Here is a 14,503-nt window from a genome sequence, read left to right on the forward strand (position 1 = left end):
GGTTGGCGGTATTTAGATCTGCTGTTAAGCTCATTAAAATAAACTTCCGTATTGTATTATGAAAGGCAGACAGAACAGTCTTCTGTCACTTTTCTAAAAATAACAAAGAACATCAGTCTTCTGTTGTAACACTCTGTATTCTCACTATAAACATTACATTCATTATTGAGTGTTTAAACAAAATGTCTAAAAATATGTTAATTACTGGAATTCAGTCTAAACAACATTTTACCTTACTGAAGGTGCTACATTAGAGGATCCCTTTGTAAACGAGGCCTCGATCTCAATGGGTAAATCTCCTGGTTAAATAAACAACTAAAACAAAAACAATAAGTAACCTATGAGCATTAGACCACAAGAAATATTGGGTATGAGAAGAGACTGCTAAGTTTGATTTAAAAAACACCAAAGATGATAAAGTTTGTGTTGTAAAATGTTCAAAATACCCTTCCAAAATATCACGATAAAATAGCTACCTAAAACAGCTACACATTTATATTGCTCCTATTCTGGCAATGTGAGACTTTGATTACATTTGAATAGTTGTATAACAATAAATGGATGGCCTATTATCTTTTGGGTGTGGCAGAGTAACACTGGTATAGATTCTGATTGTCTTGCTGACTGTGATCTGGCCTGTTTGTTTTTCTAGTTTTTGCACCATTGACAGTTGAATATCAGCTAGCTGTACTGACATTTCCCCAATTTCCTGGACTTATACACATATCAGTAAAAATAAGGATTAACACTGTTACTTTACTTTGGGCAAACTTTATTTTCTCCTCAGCGTAGAATATAAACATTTTGCATATAACCTTTTGCTCTTACATTTCCTGATGGTTTGTTTGCTTCAGACTTCAGGTCATTAACAGTGAGGCCCGCTACTCCTTGGGGTCATCAGAACAGACATAATTAAAGTGAAGTTCAGGGATGAGTTGCAGGAAAATACCACCCAGGCTTTTCTTTATTAAATTAGTCTTGCTTAACAGGTTTGTACACTGGGTTGGATTTTAGTTTGCATTCTTTCTGAGAAAAGTGGCCAACATTTTGCCCTTAGATAATATGCTTTGTGCTGTAATTAGGATAAGCTTTGGAACTGCCAGTAATTAAGTTCAGCAAAAACTACAGCATATTCTGTTTCTAACCACAATCCTAATCGTAATAATCACCTTTTGAAGCCACGTGTGACCGAACAGTAATCCATAATTATTGCCAAGTGAATCCATTTAAATCTTTATCCAGTGGTAAACTAAGAGACAATATTTTCATGTTTGCAGCCACACCACTTTTTTATTTTTATTTTATTTTTTTATATCTCATCAGAGTTAAGAAGATAGCAGGGCAGGTCTTGGGTCTGAGTCCTCCAAGGTGCTGTAGAAAGTTGTTTGCTTAGAAAGAACCAATGACCAAGCATTGTTTGAGGAGAGAACCATGATATTGGAGGTGGCACTAAAACCTCTGTGGGCAAGACCAAAATGATTGTTTTTTGGTACACAATTAAATATTGCTGACTTTTTTTTCAAACGACCAATATGCTGTGACTGGAGTCATCCCAGTTCCAGTATCTATTAAAATTATTTAGCCAGGATGACCTTCTAAGACTTTATTTCCAGTGGGGACAGTGGTTGAGTTACAATCAATCACACAAGACAAACAATACAGAAACACAAACTTCAATTACTAGTGATCTCAGACCAATCCGTCATCTGAAACACATAACTGGCACCTGTATGGTCCTTTCAATCACAGATTATTTGACAAGGGTGTGCTATTAAACATGTTCTTGACACATGTAGAATAACTGGTCAATGCAGACATGAACAAGGTGTATGTTTTATTCGTTTTTAAATTATTTCAGCACCACATATGTGAAACTAATGGTCTTATTACAGTTAACCTGAACTTTACTTACTCATGTCCTTTAATTAAAAAAAAAGAACGATTATTGAGTGGAATTGCTTATAATGCAGAGTAGTATCTGGTAAATCTAACAGTAAATCTAAGTATTTTATTTAAGAAACAAAACAAAACGAAACAAAAAAATTAATAATCTCGCTTAAGTAACCTTTAGGAACCAATTCCATGAACTCTAGTTGGGGAAAAGCCTTTTGGGAAATAAAAGCAGTATTTATTTGAATTCCATCAACACGTCATCGCCTAAATCAATCTTGCTGCATATCCTCACTTTGCATTCATGTCTACTGTAGTAATGTTTCATAAACCCAAGCCATACAAAATAAATAAAAAAAATATGTCATTCATGCAAAACACTAGAAGAACACTTCATGTTGCATTTGAATTTTAGGCTAGCAGGAAATGTATGAAACTGGTACTGGTTTAGTGAAACCAAACAAATTTCATGGAATTCAAAAAAGAACACCAAGACAAAGAACAGGTTTTAAAAAATAACTATTGATAACATGAATTAATGATATGAACATGATGATGATGTTACATGGAATCCTGACATGAACATTAAGATCCTGATCGGCTAACTGTTTCAAACCCATTAAGCCAAGGTCCACCAGATCCAGGAGCACTGTCATTGTATTCGCTGCTTGAAAGCACAACAGAGTATATATGCTATTGAAAAAGGGTACAGTAAATTAGATATAGAGATGCAGTTGTCTTGTCATCTTTACAACAAGCCTTCAATTAAATACAGAAATCAGACTGAAGGACAATCACAGCATCATTGGAAATAAAATCATTGGTAAAACAAATATAATACACTTGATGGTGGATCATAAAATTGGAGACTGGTAGTTTTGCTTGCTCTCAGCATTGGCACTCATGGTACTGCTGGTGCTGCTACTGCTGTACCTACTGCTATGGCCTGTTTATCTTCAGCCAAGCCAGGAGTCTTTCAGCAGAGGACTTAGTTGGACCAACAAACCTCCACAGCAGCAGATTCTGGTACAAGCACACAGACCATACAATGGTTTCCTGCAAGATGTACTACTGTATGTACACTTAAATGTGAAGAATTTGACTCCAGGGCTCATATTTCACCAGCTATTGAAAGTTGGAACCCTACCAGTAGATTCCTACTAAAGTTTCTGGCTCAGAAGTTCTTAGAGAAAAAAAACTGAACCTGACAGTTGATATATATTTATTTCTAGAAGCATCCCTTCCAAAATGTACAGAGGTTATGTATCTTCAATGTGTACCAAGAATTATAAAACTCCACCTATGGAGTTTCAACACATCACGACACCTTGTTGTACCATGATTCTTAATTAACTTCATGGTCTGTCTTTCTACAAGGATGGGTGGATCAATACAGAACTTCCAGGATTTTCTCAGGAACAGATTGTTGCGCACTGCATTATGGGGCTATCTAAACATACAAGCAGAAAAGAATGGGAAGCCATATAGCAACATACCAGCTGCGGACAGAAACTCTAATTCAGGGATAGATATTTATCCACAATCTTACTTGTGAAGATAGAGTCACACATAGTGAATATTTTGACTACAGTAAACAGTAATCATGTGTTGATATTTGGAAGCAGCTATGCAACCAATTATGTTTCTACAGTGCAGCAGTAAAAATGTAATATTGTTTTTAGTTATGCCATAATGAGAATTATGCCATGATTTTTTTTTTAACTGTGGCATTTTTTATTAGTAGTATGAATGACCTTATATGATTTTTCATTTTTCACATGTTTGAGGTCAAGGGACACAGGTAAAAAGTGCTTCAACGAAACCTTTCTTCCACTCAAACCCCTGGGTGTTGTTATTTCTTTGCATCCATGCTGATTTCCTGTCGGGATTAGTCAGATGCAGAAAAAGCCTTGTTTCAAGTTAGGGTTGACAAATAATCTTTTGTTTGAGGAATAATCTTTTGTTTGAGGAATTTGCCATAAAAACTGTAGGACTGTCAAGATAGCAAAGCTTTATCAAATTTAAGAGGTACAGTCCCATAATCCAGGTCTCATCACTGACTGTCATCCCATGACCGTGGTTGAGTGACAACTAAGAGGAGAAAAACTGAGCCAAAGATAATGTTTGCAGAATGATTATTCCAGCCCATTTCATTTCATATATGAGCTATATACTGTACAACAATGTTATTGTGGAAATTGGGACGTCTATATTGAAAGATCAGCCAGTAGAATGGTGACATTCTGACTTATGATCCTTTGGAAGGATGGAGTTTTGTAGAGATGAGTTTTTTTTGTGGGTGTTTTGGACTTGGGAAGAGAGGTTTTAGCATGTTGGAAGTATGGTGGAAATGATATTCACAGTGAATTGAATATAGTAATGGAAAATGTGGTAGTTCTCTAGTAAACTAGTATTTTTTGGATGTCACTTGATTGTACTTCATTAACTTGTGTCCATCAGAACACCAGGTACACCTGCATTATGAGACTCAAGCATTTGCACCTAGTTTCACTTTTGTCTCATAAAATCTCAGCATACAATGGACCCATTCCATCCAGCTTCATATTCAAAGATGCTGTCACATATTAGTATTCTTATAATCTCACTCATTACAACTTTCGCAACATGAGATCTCTACAGGTAATGATTCATTTTTATGCTTACTCCCTACTCAACATTTTTGTTTAATGGGTTTTCACATTAAATACAATTTATCAAACCACTTAGATCAGCTATAGTTTTTGTATGCATGTACTGTATGTATCTGCTATAAATTTGCTACAGTTTATGAAATATTTAAGTTGCATGTGACGTGTGTCCAAGGTATCTAGTTCCTGACAAATGTAAATGATTCTCACAATCTGCCCCCCTACTAGCACTGATAAGTGCATCCCTTCATACTCGTACTGCATTATTGACTGACAGTCTCTCATGAGTTCTTGGATCAGTTTCATCCATGTGTTTCCTTGGGCCCTCTAAGGAGTCTGGAAGACATTCATAGACAATGCCTTGGGTAAGTTGATGGTTGTTTGAAAAATACATTTTAGGAGACCAGAAAGTATGTTATTGAAAAAAAACTATGCTTAGAAATCAAAGACCAGTTTACATTTTTTAAAATAGATTTCCTAGTCACATGAATAATGTATTTTTTTGAAAATACTAATAAGTGTAACTCAAAAGATTTGGCAACTGATGGTTTAGCAATTAGATAAAAAAAAATACCAGTGCTAAATCAAACCTTCTAATTAGTGCAAGCATATTTATAAACATGTAGATAACAGCTGACCTTTCAGAGTAAGACAGTGACTCTTTCATATCAGATACCTTCTATTGAATTTCAGTCTAGGTTGTGCTCCTGTGGACTATTCTGTGACATCAACAACTGGCAGAAAGGAGGCTCATCTAGCTACATCTTCTAACGTCATGGCAACAATTAATAATATAGTAAAGGCACCATCGATTGTAGTCACTTTGAGAGCAACAGTTTAGAAATATTGAAAATCGCATTCCCTTCATATGAACCATTTCAAAAGATTCTGGATTTGTTTATGACTGTTTTCATGGTTTGTCTATGTAGCTCTTACATCTCAGTGGGCTAATCCTAATAATTTAGGTGACTTAATAAGAGGTCAGCTGTATTGATTAATACAACTGGCTTCCAATAGAGCCTGGTTCGTAAACACAGAACTCTAAGTTCTTATATAAATTATCTGTTTTTTGGCAATTAAACCATAAGGTATAAGCATTTATTGCTGAACAATATGCATTTAAACATCCCATACGAAATCATACTATAACAATTGCAGAAAAGCATCCTTCATGTACACTATAACTATTAAAAACACTACATTTAAATAAAACCTAACCAAAGATACCTTCAGCCTAACCTTAACAATATCATCTGTCTCTGCTCATAATAATGCTTAACTTACCTCAATTGCTTAACTGGTTACAGGGACACATTGCTTATTATCCCCATAACTCCATAACCACACCACTTCTCAGTTCAAAATAAAAAAAGACGGGCAATTTTTTACTCCAACCTGACACTGTTTTCTGCTTACATTACAAATAAACATGCATTACAGATAAGCTTAAACAAGATGTTTTGCATAATCATTCCAAGCAACATCGCTGAGTGAGCTGAAGAACTTGTCAATATTTACCTTTTAGCTGAGCTGTGGGCTGGAATTTGAAACGGAAAATCTATATTGACTTTGAAGATGAGCCAGCTGGGAGATAAAGACTTGTAAAGAATTAGGAAACATTCCAAAGTCAGGTTCTTTTGTGGTCAGGAGCTGGAGAAAACAAATACAAAGCCCCCCAGATATTGATCATTCATGCATATTTATTTTTATTTTATTTAAGTCTTGAAGTAATTGAAGTGGCAAAGTGGTTTGCAGTGCGCAGGTGTAGGGGTGATGCAGTGCTCAAGACAAGGACAAACAACAAAGTACTGGTGAAATGGTAATCCAAAGTCTGATGACAACAGTAAATAATAAGTGATAACAGGCAGTATACAGCATGGTGTATTGCTCTGTTTAAACCATGGGTTCAGTCCCAAAATAATAGTCCTGGAATATAATCACCAACAATAAACACAAACACGAACACAAGTCCGTAGTGCTGTAGTGCTCGTGGTGCAAATACAAGTAATTGTGACTCAAGTGCAGTCTTGTCCGGGTTTCGTGCTGGCCTGTAGCGACAGCTCCCGATTGTGTTAGCCATCTAATAACAACAAACAAGTATTTTAGAACAAAACACTCACAATAACAATACAGGTTCTCCTTCCGGTTCAGCATTAACCATAACAAAGGAACAGATCACCTCGCTACATCCCCTTATATACTGTCAATCACGCCCCCTTGGTTAACGATTGCAACCGCTCCTCCAATCCGTGGCTGCCATATCATTTCCCTTCCGGGTCAATGATTTAGTGTACTGTAGCTCCGGCCCCTTTCTAGATGGCCAACTTCCACCTAACCCTGGGAATGAATTGTCTGGCCATCCAGTCCAGTGCACTGTTCCCTTTACACAGTGCCCTCACATAGGTCGGGAGGGAGATTTATCACCAAGAATCATTCTGTCTCTGTCACACTCCCCTACACAATTGGGTTCTGCCAATCAATAGTATTACCTAAGGTTAGATATATCAGTATCTGCAGCTGTGCAATTTAAAATGTTTATTTTAATACAGTACTAATGTGGGATTTTAGGGACAATTACACTTCTGAAACTCCAGACAAGAGCTCCGGAGAACTTAAAGTCTATGAGCGTCCTCGCAGGATGCACTCTATAGCCTGGACGTCGCCGGTTTGAGTCCAGGCTATTCCACAGCGACCGTGGACGGGAGCTCCAGGGGGCGGCGCTCAATTGGCCAAGCGTCGTCCGGGGGGAAGGAGGGTAAGGTCGGCCAGGGTGTCCTCGGCTCACCGCGCACCAGCGACCCCTGTAGTCTGGCCGGACGACTGCGGGCTTGCCTGTAAGCTGCCCAGAGCTGCGTTGTCCTCCGACTCTGTAGCTCTGAGGCGGCTGCACGGTGAGTCTGCAGAGTGTAAAGAATAATTGGGCATTTCAAATTGGGGAGAAAATAATAAAAATTAATTGGCAACGACTACATTTAAAAAAAAAAAAAAGTCTATGAGCGTCCTCTGATCTCACCACCAAGCCAATCACCTCTTTAACCCAGGCTACTGGTCCCTGGGTGATAAAGGCCAGCCCTTTATGACCAATGAAGTGCTCTCCATGCCAATATTAGCACCCTAGCAAAGCTAGGACACAAACCTGTGCTCCACTGACTTCATGAATCACCACACCAGGTGATCACATATTTTTTGAAGCCAAACACAATTTTTGCATGTTACATATTTTTAATAATGGGTTTATGACCTTTCGTCATTGGCACGGAAAAGGTTAAGTGGTTTTGATAGTAAAAACCTGTACTCCATGGTTTTTAGAAGCAGCCTGCCAGAAGGATATGAACTGTGTAAAGCACTTGCAATTTAGCATGACGCAATTTTACACTGAGACCACATGAACTCGTTCAACATAGGACCTGTCAAGCTGTCGGAAAGATTTCTAGTTCCTTTGATATGGGCCTTATTCAGAGCCAAGAAGCTAATTGTAAAGCCAATGTTTTAATGTACAGAGCCATGTAGACTTGAGTTGTGTGTCTCTTTTCATTGAATATAAATGACTGATTATAACATTTCTTTGGCATGTACGCATGTACATTGTATTTAAGCATTTGAAGATCATTGTCTGGGAATTGTTTGGATAATTTTTCAATTAAATGTATTTACATGAGTCAGAGCTTTACTCATCCATGATTATAGGACTTTTTGAAAGATAACAGTGGATGATTTTATAAAAGTGGAGATACTTTTAAAGGTTACTTAAGGCTATTTTAATGATCTAAACAACAGTATATCTAAATGTATAAAAAATGTATATATATATATATATATATTATTTTGCAGATGCCACTCCACTGTATTATCATTGTCTTTATGATGTTAACAAAGGGTAATAACACATGCAGAACAGAGTCGGCTCAATTGTTATTATTATTATAGTTTTTACATTTTTGATCAATTGTACCCATTTTTCTGCCTAATCTGAAATGCCCAATTCAGATATTGTCTCACCTTTGTAACCCCCTTACAGATCAGGAAGGCTGAAGATCTCCCATTCCCTCTGTCAAACTACTGAACCCTGGAGGAGGGCCCAGCCTGGGTAATGTCTACCTGGCCTTGTCATGTGCCTGACCTTTAGAGGTCACTGAAACAAGATGAGGGAAACCAGCCCCAGCCGACTTTCCTCCCTAACCCTGTGAGAGTGCAAAGGCTGGGCAGCGATCCATAGATTGTCAGCCTAGCATTCCATGGAATTTAAACCAGACTTGTATGACTACGCGGCACTACAAACTGCACACATATAGAACATTAAAATTGACCGCAGTGTGTTTATTGTGTGGAAGTGTGACATCTACCATGAATAGATTTGACTGTGTATGAAGTCAATAAAATTTTTAAATGTAACTTATACTGTATATTCATTTCAATGATTCTGCCCCATTAAGAATCTTTAACACACATTTTATTGATCAAAACCGTTATTGACTTGGAAGTGTATTCTTGTGATCTGAAACTCTGTTGCCATGGCGAGTATACCAGCAGCTTGCCACCAGGTGGAAATGATTGTTGTTCCAACCTGGAGGTAAAAACTGTATTCTTTCCTTGTTTACATGTAATCCAAACAACAATCAAAGGCCTTCTTAACCCCATTTTTACACTCTAAACTCCAGTAAACGTGTATCAGCATTCAATTCATCCAGGCTATATGAGATGAATAAAGATATTATAGTAAACATCTATTCATGATGCATATGTATTCAGTGTGTGACCAAACTTAGATCCATTGGTCGGATTTCATGCTGTATGTGGTTCAACGCCATCTGAAATAAGAACATGAGTTTAGTGCCTCTACCTTGTTATTTTACTGAGGAATAACTTTACAATGGAAATACATTTGAGCTTTAAAGTGCCAGGAGATGTTACAAGCCAAGAAACTGCATGCAGTACCTTCCTGGGTAGGGGTGGGTATTGGCCAAATCAGAACAAAAATCTATATGATGGCTATGGACAAAATCAAGGCAATCAGTGTCCTGCTATTCCTTTTGTAGTGGAACCTATCTTTTTTTCTTGGCAAAAAAACAAAAAACTTCTTGAATAAATGGAGTTGCATGAGTGAAACTGAGAGACTCTCTCATCATGGTCTATTATTTACACAATATGGTTCACTGTCCTTGTGTGCTTTTGTGATTGGATAACTGGCAATAATGAGTTAACACTGTTTTGTGGGAAGGTCATGCACAAATGCTTAGTATTCATTCAACTTTCACACTCATTTGAGTTACTTGTTTAGTTTTAACTACTGTTGCTGGTCATCTTCGTTGACTGAAATAAGTTCAGTGCTTTATTTTAAGCCTGGTATTCTTTTGTTCTAAATAAAAGATAATACAAATGTACAAAGGTTGTTCAATATTTTTTGTGACCAAACTTCTAGATTAATTAATCTAGAACCAGAAGGATCTAAGAAGGTAAATCACACCAATAATTGCTTGCAAATAATTTTGCTCACTGATCTGCAGTAAGCGGATTAGCATTTGTGGTTTTTGGAGAAACGGTTTAGTATAAAAATATGTGATGCCTTCCCACATTATAAAGCTGTATGCAAATTTCAAAACACTGTGTATTTGCTGTGCATGCACATACTGCTCATAGTATTTTACTTGAGATGCTTAAAAAAAGGATTTGTCCTGGAGGTGATTTATTATTATTATTATTATTATTTATTTCTTAGCAGACGCCCTTATCCAGGGCGACTTACAATCGCAAGCAAATACAAATACATTCAAGTGTTACAATATAAGTCATACAATAAGAACAAGAAATACAATAATTCTCAAGTGTGACAAACCACAATTCAATAATACAGCAGATAATAGTGAAAGTTACATCAGGATATGATTAAGTAGTGATAGTTACATCAGGATATGATTAAGTACAAAATACTACAGATTAAACACTTGGGAGATTACAATATTCTGAGGTACAGGATTAAATGCAGTAAAATAGGGGGCAGATAAGAGCAAAATAAAGCATATTTAAATGAAGGGTGATAGTGTCCCAGGATACAACAGAGGAGTTCTACAGGTGCTGTTTGAAGAGGTGAGTCTTAAGGAGGCGCCGGAATGTGGTCAGGGACTGGGCAGTCCTGACATCTGTAGGAAGGTCGTTCCACCACTGCGGAGCAAGGGTGGAGAAGGAGCGGGCTCGGGAGGCAGGGGAGCGTAGCGGAGGTAGAGCCAGTCTTCTAGTGCAGGCGGAGCGGAGAGGTCGAGTGGGGGTGTAGGGAGAGATGAGGGTCTGGAGGTAGCTGGGTGCAGTCTGATCAAGGCATCTGTAGGCTAGTACAAGAGTCTTGAACTGGATGCGAGCGGTGATCGGGAGCCAGTGGAGCGAGCGGAGTAGTGGAGTAGCGTGGGCGAAGCGAGGTAGAGAGAACACCAGGCGAGCAGCAGAGTTCTGGATGAGCTGGAGCGGACGGGTGGCGGACGCAGGGAGGCCAGCCAGGAGGGAGTTGCAGTAGTCTAGGCGGGAGAGTACCAGGGCCTGGACCAGGAGCTGGGTAGCATAGTTGGTGAGGAAGGGTCGGATTCTTCGGATGTTGCTCAGGAAGAATCTGCAAGTGCGTGCCAGAGTGGAGATGTGCTGGGAATAAGAGAGGCAGGGGTCCAGGGTGACTCCAAGGTTTTTAGCTGAGGAAGAGGGAGAGAGTGTGGTAGATTCCAGAGGAACAGAGATAGAGAGATCAGAGGAGGGGGAGGAGGAGGGAAAGAAAAGGAGGTCAGATTTAGAGAGGTTGAGTTTGAGGTGATGCGAGTGCATCCAGGAGGAAATAGCAGACAGACAGGTAGAGATACGGGAGGAGATGGTGGAGTCAGAGGTGGGGAAGGAGAGGAAAATCTGAGCATCATCAGCATAGAAATGGTATGAGAAACCATAGGATGCGATGAGGGGGCCCAGGGAGCGGGTGTAGAGAGAGAACAGGAGAGGACTCAAGAATGACCCTTGGGGGACTCCAGTCAAGAGAGGGTGAGGTGTGGAGGTTGCTCCACGCCAGGTTACCTGGTAAGTGCGGTTGGAGAGGTAGGAGGAGAACCAGGCCAGAGCAGTGCCAGAGATCCCCAGGTCAGCAAGAGATGATAGTAGAATAGAGTGATCAACAGTGTCAAAGGCAGCAGAGAGGTCGAGGAGAATTAGGACAGAGGAGAGAGAGGCAGCTCGGGCACACTTAAGTGAGTTGGTGACAGAGAGAAGGGCGGTTTCAGTGGAGTGAGCAGAGCGGAAGCCAGATTGGAGAGGGTCAAGCAGAGAGTGGTTGGACAGGAAAGCAGAGAGCTGGCGGTGTACAGTCCGCTCGAGGGTTTTGGAGAGGAAGGGTAGGAGGGAGACAGGACGGTAGCTCTGGAGGGAGGTGGGGTCGAGGGTAGGTTTTTTGAGGAGGGGAGTGATAGAGGCTTTTTTGAAGGCAGAGGGGAAGATGCCAGAAAGTAGAGAGGTGTTGAGGAGGGAGGAGATGAAGGGGAGTAGAGCAGGAGCAGCAGCTTGAAAGAGGTGAGTGGGGAGGGGGTCCAAGGCACACGTGGTGGGTTTGTGACCCTGGAGCAGGGAGGAGAGGTCAGAGTCTGAGAGGGGCAAGAAGGTGGAGAGGGAGGGCGAGTTAGTAGGGGATGTAGTGGGTGTAGGGGTTGGAGCAGGAGGGGGTGCGGGGGAGGGAGAGGTGTTAAAGAGTTTGCGGATATCTGAGATTTTAGAAGAGAAGAAGGAGGCAAAGTCGTCAGGGGAGATAGAGGAGGGAGGAGGAGGGGGGGGAGGGTTTAGGAGGGAGGAGAAGGTAGAGAATAGTTTACGTGGGTTGTTAGTGGAGGCTTGGATTACAGATTGGAAATAAGCACATTTAGCAGAGGAGAGAGTAGAGGAGAAGGAGGAGAGAAGAGTGCGGTAAAGGTCTAGGGCAGCAGGGAGTTTGGTTCTCTTCCATTTCTTTTCAGCAGATCGCAGTGTGATTCTTGCCGAGCGGAGCACAGAGGTGAGGGGACAGAGGGAGTCGAGGGAGGAGGTGAGTGAGGAGAAGAGGGTGGAGGTAGCAGAGTCTACGGAGAGTTGTGAAAAGGAGTCGATAGGAGGGAGGTGAGAGAGAGCAGTGGAGGCAAGGACAGAGGGGGAGAGAGAGCGGAGGTTACGGCGAGAGGCGACAGTGGGGGTAGGAGGAGCAGGGAGAGGGGGGAGAGACAGAGAAAAAGAGATGAAATAGTGATCAGAGAGGTCCAGGGGGGTGACAGAGAGGTTGGAGGGGCAGCAGGCCCTGGAGAAGGTGAGGTCCAGTTGACGGCCAGCTTTGTGGGTAGGAGGGGACGGAGAGAGACAGAAGTCGAAGGAGTGAAGGAGAGGGAGGAATCCAGCAGAGTGGCTGGGGTTGGAGAGATGGATGTTGAAGTCACCCAACAGGACAGTCGGGGTAGACAGAGAGGGGAGGGAGGAGAGTAGATAGTCGAGTTCATCCAGAAAGTGAGTGAGAGGCCCAGGGGGGCGGTACAAAACAATGAGCAGGAGTTGACAGGGAGAGGTTAGTTGGACTGCATGAAATTCAAAGGTAGTGACAGAGAGGGAGGTGAGATCAGAGGGGACAGAAAAGAGTAAGGAGGGAGATAGGAGAAGACCCGTCCCACCTCCCCGTCCGGTGAGACGCGGGGTATGGGACAGGACGTAGAGAGAGGACAGGGCAGCAGGAGTAACAGTGTTATCAGGGGACAGCCAGGTTTCAGTGAGAGCGAGAGAAATTTAAAGTTAGAGAGACTATTTATGGGGCTTATTCCACACATTTTATTGGAAGAACATGAGATTTGGATTGATTCATTTTATAATTTAGAAAAATACAATGTATTCATTTAATCATATCTATAACTGAGGATTTGTGCTGTATAAAACAAAGTTTTCAAGATATTTATTCAATTTAACTGGTCTCCTTCCCATTTTAATGCCCTCTGTATTGTTTTCATTCCTGCTTTCTTAAAAAATTCCTAATTTGTTGTTATGCACATACAGTAGCAAGAACTAAAGGTTCTACAAAGGTTGGACAAAGTCGTAACACAGGACACAGACAACGTGCTTGACAATAAACCATTAGACAAAACTGCTGTTTGGAATAAAAGTTTTCACCTTTATTCAAAGGAGGTATCTACATCTAGAGAGTTTAGAAAGCTGGTATTTTGTATGACTGACACTAATCAGCCTGCTAAGATTTTTTATTATGATTTTTATAATCTGTATAAAGTAGAAAGACAGGTCTATAATCTTCCATCTCTGCACTTTCAGATTTAACCAGGAGAATAATTGCAGCTGGATGAACATTCTGTACTATATTGTGTTTGGCAAGGTAATGCCCACTGCGGATGATGAAAAGGTTAAGTGTTCCATATCCGCTGGTTCAGATGCTTTCCTTTAGTTAGAGTTTGATGTCTGTTAATGTACAATTAGACATAAACTAGGCAACAGGGAATGGTTGATCTGAATTTATTGGAGAAAAAACAATTATTCTCACCTTTAATTTTACTCATGATAGAAATGTTGATATGTTTACATGATTGTCAAAGGCAGAGTCTATTGCTATATAGGCCCCATAACAATTTGCAACATCACAGTCAGAATTATGTTACTGTAAAATTACAGGAATCTTTATTACATGCAAAGAGTAAATACTTTATGTTTCATTTTCTTTTGGACAGTATTCTCATGAAAATATAACAATCACAAGACCATTTGTTTTCAGTTTATATATATATACACACACACACTGGTAAGCAGTAGAGACCCAGAAACAATGACGCTGTCATTTAAATGACTTACTCTGGACAATTTGGAAGCATTCTTCAAGTATCTTGGAAAAATAACTTTAAATAATTTACAAGTCAAGTTTATCGGTTGATTTTTTGTTTTGTTTTGTTTTGTTACTGAATGTGAATTAACTTTGTTGGTTGTTAACTGTA

Source organism: Acipenser ruthenus, chromosome 7 (assembly GCF_902713425.1).
Source record: "Acipenser ruthenus chromosome 7, fAciRut3.2 maternal haplotype, whole genome shotgun sequence".
In the NCBI taxonomy this organism is placed as follows: Eukaryota; Metazoa; Chordata; class Actinopteri; order Acipenseriformes; family Acipenseridae; genus Acipenser; species Acipenser ruthenus.